This window comes from Lagenorhynchus albirostris, chromosome 9, assembly GCF_949774975.1.
Source record: "Lagenorhynchus albirostris chromosome 9, mLagAlb1.1, whole genome shotgun sequence".
Classification (NCBI taxonomy): Eukaryota; Metazoa; Chordata; class Mammalia; order Artiodactyla; family Delphinidae; genus Lagenorhynchus; species Lagenorhynchus albirostris.
The window spans coordinates 4,516,206-4,530,390 of record NC_083103.1 but is presented as its reverse complement, the minus strand read 5'-3'; the positions used below and the strand labels follow the sequence as shown (position 1 = coordinate 4,530,390).

General features: G+C 52.6%; 1 protein-coding gene across 4 annotated transcripts in view; it reads right to left on the bottom strand.

The window, feature by feature from the left end:
• The window catches only part of CPT1A (carnitine palmitoyltransferase 1A), a 63,739-nt gene extending 53,176 nt beyond the window's left edge, over positions 1 to 10,563 (bottom strand). For 2 of the 4 annotated variants that reach the window (XM_060158310.1, XM_060158313.1), the window contains exon 1: positions 9,992 to 10,145. The gene's annotated coding sequence lies outside the window, so the exon portion shown is untranslated. Of the gene's footprint in view, positions 1 to 3,625; positions 3,645 to 9,991; positions 10,146 to 10,430 lie in introns of those variants that run through there. The other 2 variants (XM_060158311.1, XM_060158312.1) reach the window with 2 other exon arrangements.
• Between the last annotated feature and the right edge of the window lie 3,622 nt (positions 10,564 to 14,185).

The following is a 14,185-nucleotide window of genomic DNA, read 5'->3' as shown; positions in this document are numbered from 1 at the left end:
GGTTCCATCCCTAGTCGGGGAACTAAGATCCCGCATGCTGCGCGGCACAGCCACAAAATTAAAAAAAAAAAAAAAAGGGGTACGGCAGGGCCCCAAGGGTCAGGCGAGCGGGCGGCACCCCCTTCCCGGCTTCCCTGGGCTGGCGCGGGCTCTGCCATGCCCACACATGGCGTGCAGCTAAACCCTGAGTGTCCACGCGCCGGCCCCCTCTCCAGCTTCCTCTCCCTTCCAGGTAAGGTCACCAGGTGCATAGACTGTCTTACCAGTGCATCTGCTGAGGGTCCTCCTCCAGCCCCTCTGCACCCGGGATTCAACCACCCACAGGGCCCTGCCCAGGGCTTTGCCCTGTATCTGTGCACATGAGTCTCTCTCCAAACTCATCTACACTGATGCCAAAACCAAGTCAACTGAAAACCCACCTTGCATCTTTCCCGTATCCTCCCGGCCAACTCTCTCCTTGAAACACCTCCAACTGCCTGCCATGCCGGGTCACGGACGGGCTAGGGCAGTCCTCACTCCATCCCTCACCCCATGCTGGCCAGCACCAGAACCTGCTGTCCTGGGAAGGTATGCTGCCCCTCTCCCCCAGTACCACTCCACCTGGGTGGAGAGCCGTGGCTTCCCCAGGGACCCACCCACAGGATGTGCACCTGTGCCCCGGATTCTCGGGAGGCTGGAGAAGAAAACACACCAACTGTCTCCACTTCTGCACTGGGCTGTTCTCGCAAATCATCACTGGGCAGCTATTCTCGGACAAGAATTCTGAACTGGAGGGAACAGGGGGACAGTGGAAGAACCTTCTGGAAGCGCAGGCTGGCTGCTCCTCCCTGCTGAAGGTCTGGCTAGGTGGTGGGAGAAGGCCCCTTGGGGACTGTGCTTGGTGTGAGGCCCCTCCTGCAGTGCTCCGCCAGACCAGCTCGGGGGTAAACTGGAGGTGGCCGCTGGTGGCCGCAACCCCCCAGCTGCGGGGAGACATCCAGAAATTGATCCAACATGCTGAAAACAAAGCCCTCTCTGTGTGCGTGTCGGCCGCGGGGCTACGGACCCGTTTATTTCCCCTGGGAGGACAGAAATCACTTCTGGCCACATCTGGTGGAGAGCGCCCACCTGGAGCCCCACCTGACGGTGACCGTGCACAAACCTGCCGGCCCGGGACACACCTGGGCGCTGCTGCCCGCCCAGCTGAACGTGGTGGGAACCGTGCGATGGTGCCGCCTTAGAGACCAGGAGGGCCACTAAAGGAGGGAGTCAGTCACCAAGGTCTGAGCCAGAGCCCTTAAGCACCTTATGCTAATCCGCTCCAGGAAAAACACCGAGGTCCAGAATAAGATACCCCGGTTGAGAATGACGACCTATTTATTGCAGTTTTTAAAAGTCACACTTCTGGTCTTGAATTACGCCGCTGTTCCCGAGACCCTCCCAAGCTCAGTCTCCCGGTCACCTCCTCTTTGGCCAGGCCCACTGGTCATGCCCTGTGGCCTGTGAACTCCGACTCAGAGCCGGGATGCCTCGGACCTTTCTCGATTTCCCTTTTCCTGCTTCACACCTAGCTTACAGCTCCCCTCGCCCAGGTGCCTGCCTCGGAATTCCTTTCCGGAAGCACAGGAATTCTACCAGTTACATTTAGCCATTTCAGCAGCACTTCCTGGCGAATGACCTTCACCTGTCAGTTATTCGTTTCATCTCCCAACATAAGCTGTAAAGCTCCCCAGGACACGAATCCTTGTTGAATTCTCTGAACAAACCATGAGCCCACAGACATTCTCCAACAGTGAACGTGAAGTGAACAACCTGGGGGGGAAATGCTGCAACGTCTCATTCAATTTTGGTGAGACTACCTTCGTTTTAACAGCCCACTGCCACCCTCTAACTCCCTGGCCAATAAATTGGTCTGTACTTTGTTTGTCAAATGTGTTCACTTTGCCGTCTTTCTCCACAACCAATTCCTTTTAACAAAAGCCTTTAACCTCAGAGGTCAGTGGCCTGCAAATTGTAACACTGGTCATGTGATCAAGAAGTCATCCATAAGGACTTCCCTGGTGGCGCAGTGGTTAAGAATCCACCTACCAATGCAGGGGACACGGGTTCGAGCCCTGGCCCAGGAAGATCCCACATGCCACGGACCAACTAAGCGCGTGCGCCACAACTACTGAGCCCGCGTACCACAACTACTGAAGCCCACGCGCCAAGAGCCCGTGCTCCGTGCCACGAGAAGCCACCGCAACGAGAAGCCCGCGTACTTCAACGAAGAGCAGACCCCGCTCGCCGCAACTAGAGAATGCCCACACGCAGCAACGAAGACCCAATGCGGCCAACAATAAATAAATTGATTAATTTTTAAAAAGTCATCCATAAGACATCCTGTTTCCCTCAAGGGCATCTGGCCTCCTTCAGAGCCGTCCTCCTCCACCCACCCCCCCAGGTTCTTCAACAGGCAGCAGGAAAGGAGGTGAAAGGTCACCCAATGGAAAGTACAGGGCCAGACTTCAAAACAGGCCTGGGGAAAATTGAGGTGTGAAAATCACCTCTATGATGTAAAACAAACAATAAAAACTGGCCATGTGACAGCAGGTTTCCAAGAAAACGGCCTTTACAGCATATAATAATATAATATATAATAAGTTATGTGTTGTCAGAAGCCTTTCAAAACAGTCATGAAATTAACAGATAGGAGAGAAGTAGGTAGTAGGTAGATAGATAGGTAAGGTGTACAGATTAATTTTTGTGCTTTTAACAAGGAAGATACAAAATATTCTTTCTACCGAAGTCTTTGGCATGTACCAGCCGACGTGATCCGTATTCTACCTGCATTAACCCGTTTAGTTCTGACTGGAACTCTAGGAATTGGTTACTCCTGCTATTCCCACCTACAAATGAGAAGACGGAGGCTTGGATGTCAAGAAACTTGCCCAAGGTCACAGCTAGCGAACAGCAGAGCGAGGAATCGGTCCCAGGTCCAGCTCCAAAACTCACGTTCTTACCTACCGAGTTAGGGGGTAAGTACTCCACACAAGGTTCTACTTAAGATTCCTGACGTTACAACACAGATATAAAATTAGGTCACTCTGTCGTAACCAAAATGATGTGACTGCAACCAGCAGTCAAACTACAGTAACTACAAATACAGCGGGTGCCAACTCTAAAATTATCCCCATGTTCCAGTATTTCCAGTATTCCCACTAGAACTGCACAGTTCACAGGCCCACAGGAGCGGACCCTGCCTTCTATTAAAATCCACCTCATCTAGAGGCAAACAGCTGAGCTGGAAATCCTCTGAGAAAAGGTCACCCACAGGAAGCGACCGCTTAGCGCAGCACGAGTGCCGGGCAGGGTCTCCAGGAGCACAGCCTGTATCCCTCATCAGAGTGAGGTTGGATGACACTTGCACTGCCACCCCTGGAAAACCTCCTGTGAGAAGCCAGGGCAGGCAAAGAATCTGCAGCACCATCTTTAGCGGGGGGCAGAGCAATTATCTTACCATCTACCACATATTCTTCTATGGGCCGGTGACCAACGCCTGGGAGGGTTCAGCTAACAAAGCTGATTCTGCCCTCCAGGACTGGCTCCAACTTGGGGAGACCGTGTTCCTGCCATACGTGACAACCAAGGTGGTACCCAGGTTTACCTCAGCACTGCCACCTGAAGCACATCAAGGAAAGTACCAGGAAGGTTCTGGAAAGGCTTCACCAGCCCAGGGGTTCATGTGTCTTCTCAGGTTCCTTTTTGCTCTTTAGTATATAGTATTCCTGCCATTTTGCTGTTAATGAGGGCGAGAGGTTAGATGCAGGCAAAAATCAGCAGTGACGGGAAGAAAAAATAAAAGGGCTCCTCTCCACTAGAGTGTGGGCACCCCACCTCTCTGCACACCACGGGCCAGTCCTTATTTCCTTGGAGACATGATCCTCTGTAATTGTGCTCTTGTGTTTGTTCAGCAAGTGTATACACAAACAAATACAAATTATTCTTTCCCTAATCTGAGGGAAGCATCTTAGAAGCAAGAACATGAGACTCAGAACTCACTTTAAATTTGGGGGAGGGCTTCGTGCACAGGCAAGGCGCAGGAACTTTCATTTATGAATGGCTACATCTTGAATTGATGACAGAGCACTGAATAGCCGCATTAATTAAACTGGCCGCACGGTTCATTTCTCGCAGTGAAGTATATCATAATAAACCGTTCACGTTTACAGGGTAAAGATGCTGAGTCAAGGCAGGTTAGAGGGGAAACCTGAATCATTATCCCTTTTTCTATGGCTCTCGAAAAACAACAGCTTCTGCCTACCGAGGTACTGTAAAAATAAAGCAAACTCAAATGTAACACTTATACGGTGCCATATCAACAAGTAATGGTTAATCAGTTAAATACAGAGAAATGTGATTTCACCAAGAAAAAGAACTGGGGAAAGGTCATCGAGGGTCACATTTTTAGAAAGAAAATACAGAATGTCTTGGGGACTTCCCTGGTGGTCCAGTGGTTAAGACTCCACGCTTTCACTGCAGGGGGCGCAGGTTCCATCCGTGATCGGGAACTAAGATCCCGCATGCTGTGCTGAGCGGCCAAAAAAAAAGAAAGAAAATACAGAATGTCTTGGCAGGCGTAACCTGCCAATACAATTGTCTAACCCAATTACCTGCACTACCTCTTCAGGTGTTTTTCTCTGTACGCCCATCCAGAAGGACCCCCTCCAGCCTGGCCAACATCAGGACAATGGCCTGAGCAAGAACGGCTGGGAGAGGCATGCGTCCACCCAAGAGAAGTCCCCGAACCTCTCCTCTCCACCAGGGTGTGGTTCCCTCAAACGTCCCTAAAACCTTGCGGTGGGTGCCCCGTATTTCCCACGCACGTGCTTCTTCTTTGCACCCAGAAGTACAGTTGAACTGGTCAAACCACACGTTACAATCTGGGGGCTGCAGAAGGCAGCCGTATCCATAAAACCCGACTGCGGGGCTTCCCTGGTGGCACAGTGGTTAAGAATCCGCCTGCCAACGCAGGGGACACGGGTTCGAGCCCTGGTCCGGGAAGATTTCCACATGCTGCAGAGCAACTAAGCCCGCGAACCACAACTACTGAGCCTGCGTGCCACAACTACTGAGGCTGCACGCCTACTCCGTACTACTCCTGCCCGTACTCCGCAACAAGAGAAGCCACCGCAATGAGAAGCCCGCGTACAGCAACGAAGAGTAGCCCCCGCTCACTACAACTAGAGAAAAGCCCGCGTTCAGCCATGAAGACCCAATGCAGCCAAAAGAAAAAAAAGGCCTGCCTGCGGCCATGGTATTGTTTGCTGGAAGCTGTATTCATTTCACACCCTCAAAGCTACTCTCACACCTGGCCTCTTTTGGATCCTCAGAAAACCCCTGTGAGACAGGATGACAGCTGTCAGAGGCACCGCCTTAGAGATGAGGAAGTGGAAACCCAGAAACACACACAGCTGATTCAATGTCACATCCAGTGGGCCCTGGGCTGGGGGAGGTGCCAACACCCAGGCCCTCTGCCTGCACCGTGGTCTGGGAAGCAGCCTGTCAGCAGGAGGGGGCACACGTTTTGGAGAACACAGATTCGGGTTCAAATTCCAGGTCTGCCACTTAGACGTCTGTGTGTGGGGGGGGGGCGGCTAGAGCACATGTCATCGCCATTCGTAAGATCTGTTTCCTGTCAAATAAAGTATGCACGCTACCCATAACTCACATTAGGTCTCCAATGCAGGAACATACTCTGTACCTTCCCAACTGCAGCCACAGGCCAGCAGCAGTCCTCCAAGAATGTGGATTTCCATCCTTCCTCTTCCCACTGCGTTTGATACCCCAGCCCAATGTCTTTGACATTTAACTTTCAGCAGCATTACTGTACTTCACTCTGCGCAACAGTGCCTGCTTGCAAAAGGAGAAAGAAACCAAAACTCCGTGCATTAAATCTTTTTAAGGGCACGGAGAGGCCGACACTTGGGAAAATCAGTGACACATGTATAATCTTATAAATGAAGTATTATTTCATAAAAAGCAACGTCCGAGTTACAGCATATGATGGCTTCTTAAAGGAAAGGTTATTTTGTGTTAGCTTTTTTTTTTACATCTTCATTGGAATATAATTGCTTTACAATGTTGTTACTTTCTGCTGTATAACAAAGTGAATCAACTATATGTATACACATATCCCCTTCCCCTTGCGTCTCCCTCCCACCTTCCCTAGCCCACCCCTCTAGGTGGTCACAAAGCACCTAGCTGGGCTGATCTCCCCGTGCGATGCAGCTGCTTCCCACTAGCTATCTATTTTACATTTGGTAGTGTATATAGGTCCATGCCACTCTCTCACTTCATCCCAGCTTACCCTCCCACCCCTGTGTCCTTAAGTCCATTCTCTACATCTGCATCTTTATCCCTGCCTGCCCCTAGGTTCATCAGAACCATTTCTTTTTTTTTTTTAGATTCCACATATATGTGTTGGCATTCAGTACTTGTTTTTCTCTTTCCGACTTCACTCTATGACAGATCTAGCTTTCAATACAAACTTGTCAGGGAACTAGATCCCGCATGCCGCAACTAAGACCCAGCACAGCCAAATAAATAAGTAAATATTAAAAAAAAAAAAAAAGCCATTTAGGAAGCAGAATCTAGGATGACCCTCAGATTCCTGGGATGGGTGAGTGAACCACCACATGGAGTGTATGAACGATTCCTTTCCTTTTTACGTAGAGAACTCGGTGTCCAACAATTAGCCGATAAGCCTTCGTAAGCTGAGCGTAGCTACCCTATTTTCCAACCCTCCATAGTGGCCACTACCCTACTGTACGCCTGGAAAGGCACACCGCACTCGGCAGCACAATTGCTTTCAATTATTAACTTCCCTAAACATTCCTGGACATAAAAACAGCTCACATGCAAAAAAACTAAAGGACATTCCACTGAACTGAGGCTCTCAGTCACCTAATATTTGCTTGGGGTAAAAGGTGAAATTCACAAAACGCAGCAGAATATCAGAAATCAACAAGCAGAAAATATTCCTTGTGTTAAGTAACAGACATTTTTAAGAGCTTCCTTTAGATTATCCATATTTTTACCATGTCGTTAGGATGAACTGTTGAAGATTGGTAGTATTATTCATATATTGCCTATTTTTATGCAACATCTTTCAAAATATAATTATATAGATTATAAATATCATTGTGTACAAATATAATGCAAAGGAAACCCCCTCAAAAAGGCTATTTTACTTACATATCCATGAAAGTTTGGCCTCTGCTTCCCTACTTCTTCCCAATTCTGTATTTTATAAAGCATTGGTTTGTTTCTTTGGCAGTAGGATTTGATGTTGATGAAGCTGTGAGATGTCTCTAACAGATTTTTTTTAATGCCCTGTACAGCCTAGACTATTTCTACAGTTGTCAAGGAAACTTAATAGTGGTAGCTTCTGCGGAGGGGTACCGGGTGAGGAGGCCAGCTTTGTGCTGAATTCCCACCTGCACCCCCTTCATTTTGCACCGTGTGCCTGTAGTACTTATTTTTAAAACAGAAAAGTCCTCGCCGGAAAAGCTCGAGAGGGGCTCAAGCCATTCGAAGAAAGTAGAGGTCTCGTTAAAGTAAGAGGGAGAGTCTCCGAAACACGTTTGAAACACACCAGCTTAAACAACAATTTTATTCTTAAAAGCAGCAATTTTTCCGGAATTCAAAGTGCAGGCGCCCACCGGTAACTGAACTGTCAGGTCTGCCAATAATAACCATGCAGAGTGACTAAACATTTTTCCAACAAAGGAAAAAATGCATTGGATCAAAGTGCAGAAGCAGCCCCGGGCCGGAGCGGGTAAAGCGTTTCCGCCTCCCACCTTCCCACCGCCTTTAGACTCCAGGCTGCAACTTTAATTGCTCGCTTGGAACGCGTCCTCACAGGCCATGCCAGCAGCTGCGGTCGGCGCGGCCCGCCCCTCCCCCCCCCGGGCGTCACGTGACGGCTGAGAAAAGTAGGGGAAAGGTTACCGCGAGCCCCGCCCCCGGCCTGGCGCGCCCCGGGCGTTCAGATCCTGTTCCACCGGGCCGGCTCGGAGCCACGTTCCGGAGCGAGCTGGCGCGCGTCGGTGGCGCTGCCACTCCGGCAACAGCGGGCGAAATGCAGCGCCTCTGGGTGGGAAGGCCGAGCCTTGCATGGTCAACTTTGGGGACAGTTAAGAGCTTGGTGTGCCCGAAGGCAACCCACACCAGAAACGCTGCCCCGCGCCCCGCGAGCCCAGAGCGCCTCCGGAAGGGGCTCACCGCGCAGCCCAAGGAACAATTAACTGTGCTTCCATGAATGGGCACGCGGGGCCAGGGTTGCGTAAGCCCGGGCCCTCGCCCCAGGACTCCCCGGAGACCCAGGCTTGACCGCTCGGTGACCACGGGGGCTGGAGCTGGGGCCAAGGCCGGGCGGCAGCGACGCCAGCTTTCTTCCTTTCACCTCTGGGTTAGGCCGCTTGTTTTCAGTACAAACTCGAAAGGTTATTTCGGCCTGTGCATGACGCCAATTTCTGCCACTCTTGATACAAAGTATGTGCACTCCTTAAGATGGCTCTTTTTCTGATTCCAACAGCTGTTCAGATGGAGTTCAATGTGCAAGATCAGGTCTAGCCACACATCTTTGGAAGGAAACCGTTCATTTACATATGAAAAGCAGCCCCCGGGCACGCAGGGGCAGAACCACCCCAAACTCCAACGAGAATTTTGCATTCAGCTCCTATCACTTACAACTAAACACTCCCTCGCCTCAACGATAAGCATTATCATCAGCATTAATGTTCTCATTTATGCCACACTCACTAAGAGTCACCTTAAATAATTTGGAAAGGGGGGTGATTGCTTGCTGGCATAAAAAAATAATTAAAAGACCAGTGTGTTCGGCCATTTTTTTATTCATTTGGTTTGTGGTTTAGAAGGAAATAAGCATGCTTGAATATCTGGAATGACGAGAAACCGGAAGCCTGTGTGAGAAAATGGTGTAACAAAATACACTTTTCAAAAGGTTAAACTGATTTTATTTGGTGACTTACAAAGTTAGCAGTTTCCTACTAAAATCTGCCCTTCAATATTTTAATATCACATGGAGCACAGAGGAAACCGAAAGCAGCTCCGAGTTGGGGATATTAAGTTCTGTATTCAACCTGATTTCTCGAGATTTTTAACTCTTGGAGTTAAAAAAGTAAGCTCATCTTTGTTCCGTTCGGCTTTAACGCGAGTCAACCACCGATTTACACTATAAAGACACTGATCCACAGCCTTTCCAAAACGAAAGGAACTGTCTGCTCGCCCAGGGCGATGGGGTTAGGGGCTGCCGTAATAGGGGCCCCGGAGCCCGGGCTGCTCTACCGCCCTGACCGTGCCGTCCGGGCTCGCAGGCCAAGTTCGCCCAGGCCTGGTCACGTGAAGCGCCCACACCCTCCCACCCCCTGCAAGGCAAGCTCCCCGGCCCGGCGCGACCTTGGGCAGGCTCTCCTCGCCCACCTGCCCTAGACCGCGCGCCGCATGGGGGGGATGCAGGATGCTCGCAAGAGGGGACCCAGGCCTGGCGCCTCCATTCGCATCCACCTAGGGCGCTTGGACACCGCCTGGAGTCCCAGCGCCAAGGGCGTGTCCCCACGGCGGCGCTGCGGGGGCGGGAGCCTGGAGGGGGTCGGGAGCCTGGAGGGGGTCTGCGGCGCCCTGCTGAGTCCCTAGCGTCCCTCTGGCTCCCGCTTGGGCCGGCCCGCGACCCCGGGACGGTCCCCCAGACCCAATCCACTCTCGGAGGGGGAGGGGATGGGGCGAGATAAAGGAAGGATCCGCGGCGCCCTGCCATATCCCGAGGGCTCAGCATCCATCCCGCCGTCGCGTCCTTTCCACCGCCCTACCGCGGATCCCCAGACCCAATCCACTTCGGCGAGGGGAGTGGGATGCTGGCGAAAGGGAACCGGCAGTCCTGGGGTCCCCTGGCCGGGGGCATCCTGCCAAGTCCGGAGAGTCAAGCGTCCCTGCAGTTCCCATACAGTACCTGCTCGCAAGGCCGACCGATCCTCGGGCAGACCCCGAGACCCAATCAACCCACTCCTGGGAAGTGACGGTGAGATGGGAAGGGAAAGATAGCCGGTGGCCCTACTGGCCCCAGCCCGGAGGCGTCCTGCTAAGTCCGAAGGGTTGAGCATCCCTCCCGCAGCCACCCCGGACCTGCCCGCATGCGGACCGACACTGACGCGGACACCCTAGACCCAATCCACTTTGGGGTATGGGGAGTCCCGCCCCGCTCCGGTTTCGAGCTCTCTAAGAACCGCTGTCCCTCGGCGCCCCGACACAGGCGGCGGCCCCCCGCCCCCCTCCTCGGCCCGGGCCCTTGCAGTCCCCGTCCGCCCCTGGCCCTGGGCCCCGCCGCAGCCAGCCCCCGGCTCCCGCCAGCACCCCCCCCCCCGCGGCGCGCGGCCTTAGCCCGGCCTTACCGAGCCGGTGGACAGAGACGCGTCGACAGCCCCAGCAGCAGCGGCGGCTGAGTGAGCGAGGCAGCGAGCGAGCGCCGGGCGGGAGGACAGCGGGCGAGGTTGAAGGCACCCGACGCCGCCCGCGGCCGATTGGCTGAGGCGCGAGGGGCTGTGCGGAGACTCCCGGCGCTCGGCGGGCCAAGGGCGGGACCTGGACGAACGGGGCGGGGCATCAGCAGGGGCGGGGCGCCCTGAGGAGCGGGTCGGGCGAGGAAACTGAGGCTCGCAGGGGTGCAGGCCCCCTCCGCCTCTGCCAGCTTGATGCCTAGGACGAGATTTCTCGCCCTGCGAGCCTCAGTTTCCTCATCTGAAAAATGGGCCAACTCATTAGGGCCATGCCCGTACAAGCGCTTAGCACAGTGACTAGCTCAAGCTCGCCCTTTATAGGCATTGCCCCGTATAATCCTCACGGCGCCCCTATAAATAGCTGATCCTAGCCCGGGTCAGAGGAGGGATCACTAAACTGCCCACAATCACTCTAAGAAGGTGGATTCGACATTGGGCCCGGGTCTGATTTCAGAGCCCACACTCCACATTGGACCTTATCCCAGGAGTGACAGCTGATAGGATCTTGAGGCAGCGTGGCTCGCGACACCGACACGGTGATGCCTATTCCAGTGACCTTTCTGAGCCCCTCTTCATATAACTGGGATAAAAATTGCTCCCTTGCTGGGCTTTGGTAAGATTTAGTAAACTATTCAGGTAAGATTTAGTAAACTATTCAGTAGCTGCCACCTGCAGCTACTTCGCGGGGTGGAGGTCCGCGCTTCCCGCGGCGTGAGCAGCCCCTTCCCTATCTCTGCCGAAAATGCTTCCCAGGCCCCAGCGGGTGGTCCCGCATACAGCAGGTGCTCCGTAAAATAACCAGTTCTATGAACAAAGACCGGGCTTTCCTAAAAGTCAGCCGCTCCTCCGGGCGGCGAAACCTCCCTGCTGGCCTCTGTCTTTCCAGATGGGTTTCAAAGAGAAAATGAAAGTCCTGTCTAGTTCCGCACCCCCCTCCGCCCCCAGTGCACTGTTGGCGCACACTCTCCAGGCTGTTTTGAATGAAGTCACGGGATGAGCGCAGTTTGTAACACTCCTTTGATTTCACTTGGCTTATGTCGTGGACGGGATCCCCTGTGGAGGCACAGAGATGACCGAGGCTTTCACGGTATGTAACGCGCCCCATGGACACTTAGGCCCCTTGCACCGCAGCAGGCACAAATGAAGCTGTGCGGGCCGTCAGTGCGCATCTCTGAGCGCCTGCATCTCTCGGTAGATCGCTAGAAGCGAAGCAGCCAGGTCAAGGGGCTCGTGAGACACCTTGGCGACATTTTGGTGCTACTTGCCGAGCTGCCCTCTGGAAAAGCGTCCACCACCCCCCGCCCCTGCCTCCCCGGTTGTGGGAGTGCGGCCTGGTCTCCAGGAGATCACCACCGCTGGCTGTCAATCCTGAAGTGGGGGGGGGTATCTCTCCTTCTTTTCATTCGCATTTCTTTGAAGTTAGAAGTTGGAGATTTCGTTCCCCTGCTGGCTCCTGTCTGGCCCGCGAGCGATCCCAGGCCCCGAACCCCGAAGATCTCGTGGCCCAAGAGGGCAGGTGGTCTGGGCCAAGGCACACTTGCCCGAGGCTCGGCTGCACCGCACCTACCCTGGCTCCTCCAGCATCACCTGCGCGCCTCTACCAGCCTGTGGACCTTCCTGGGTTGTGCCTCCCAAGTTGGACTGTCGCTCTACCCCATATGCCCTTCCCTCCTCTTCCTGGAACCCCAGCTGTCTGCAGGTCCCCGCCCCAAGGTCACTTTCTCCTTCTCTCCTTGCCCCGTCGTGCGCCCGGCGTCCGTCTGTTCCCAGGGCTCTGTGGCCTTGATGGTGCACCCCTCCCTGCGCGCTGCCTCAGTGTCACGTGCAGGCCGGGAGGGGCAGGGGCAGGGACCGCGGTCGCCTCCGCTTTCACCTGTGCTCCAGAGGCTGGACTCTCTCCGGGGACGATAATGAGCCCACGCCTGCTGGCGACTCCAGCCGAGCGGTGGAGGCCTCATTCCCTTCTTGAGCTCTGTTCCTTGGGACTGCAGCTCCCCGGGGTGGCTATTAATAAAGAACTGAGGAACTAGGTCCCTGGGGAGCTCCGGCCTGGTTGGATCCTGAGTTCCCTTGGGGCCAAAAATATCCCAGAGTCTGCCTCAGAAAGTAATCTTTCTTAAGCTCTGTTTTTTTGAAGTTCTTCCCGGATTTGATCGGAACACACTGTAGCAGCCGCCTATTGTGGCCATAAAGAACACTTTTTTAAAAAAAATGCGTGTAATGTTTTTATTATTACTCGGATATTGAACTAGTCCCTCTTTTTTTCTGATTTCTTTAAAGCAAACCCAGAAATCTTGTCGTTTTGTCCACAAGTTCTTGAGTAGGAATCGCTAAAAAAAAGATAAAGGTCCTTTTAAATAAAAAACAGAATGGCAATGCCATTGTCCAACCTAAAATAGAGAAACAATTGTAATACAAAACTTGTAAAGCCTTCTGGGCCTGTGAAGAGCACAGCTGAGTCCCACTCACCCTTGCCAACCTCATTTCTTGCTGGCAGCTCCCAGCAGGTTCTGGTCCAAAAGTGTGTGAGACTTTTTGGAACTCAGTTTCTATTTCCCATAGGAAACAATTTTATAATCGCAGAGTTCCGCACTTCTGAACCTGGACCTTGAGCCCCATTGGCAGTGAGTAAATAGTAGCAATTCCACATCAGGGTGGTGACAATGTTTGCTCTGCCAGCATCACTGGGATCTGGTGAGGACAAAATGAGATAATGCAGATGCAAGCAAAGAACGAAGGCGGCTAGACCATGTGCCAGTGAAAGGACCTCAGAGTGACAACGAATTCTTAATTGAATGGGCTTGGCCTATGACCCAGTAATCCTACTCCTGGGTATGCACCAAAGAGAAATGAGAACCCACGTCCACGCAAAGACTCAGGCAGGAAGGTTTACAGAAGATTTGCTCAAGGTGACAAAAATCCAGAAACAACCCAGATGCCCATCAGCAGTAGAATGGTTAAATAAATCGTGGTTTCTCCATACAGTGTAATAATACACAGCCAGAAGAAAGAGTAAACTACTGACACACACAAGGTGGATGAATCTTACAGAGCTTATGTTAAGCAAAAGAAAGCCAAACACACACACACAAATAAATGTACTGTATTATTTCAATAACATAAGTGAGATATATTTTTTTTTCAGTTTTTTTTTCTTTCTGTTCTCTCTGATAGTTTTTATTTATTTATTTATTTATTTATTTATTTATGGCTGTGTTGGGTCTTCGTTGCTGTGTGCGGGCTTTCTCTAATTGCAGCGAGCACGGGCTATGGGGGCTACTGTGCTGCAATGCACGGGCTTTTCATTGCGGTGGCTTCTCTTGTTGTGGAGCACGGGCTCTAGGAGCGCGGGCTTTGGTCGTTGTGGCACGTGGGCTCAGTAGTTGTGACTCACAGGCTCTAGAGCACAGGCTCAGTAGTTGTGGCGCAAGGGCTTAGTTGCTCCACAACATGTGGGATCTTCCCAGACCAGGACTCGAACCAGTGTGCCCTGCATCGGCAGGCGGATTCTTAACCACTGTGCCACCAGGGAAGTCCCAAGTGAGACATATTAACAGCGGTGATGGCTATTGACCTAGAAATATACAAAGGAGCCCATGGTGGGGGTGGGGTGGGGGGAGGTGGGGTGTATGAAAATGCCTTGCTCCACA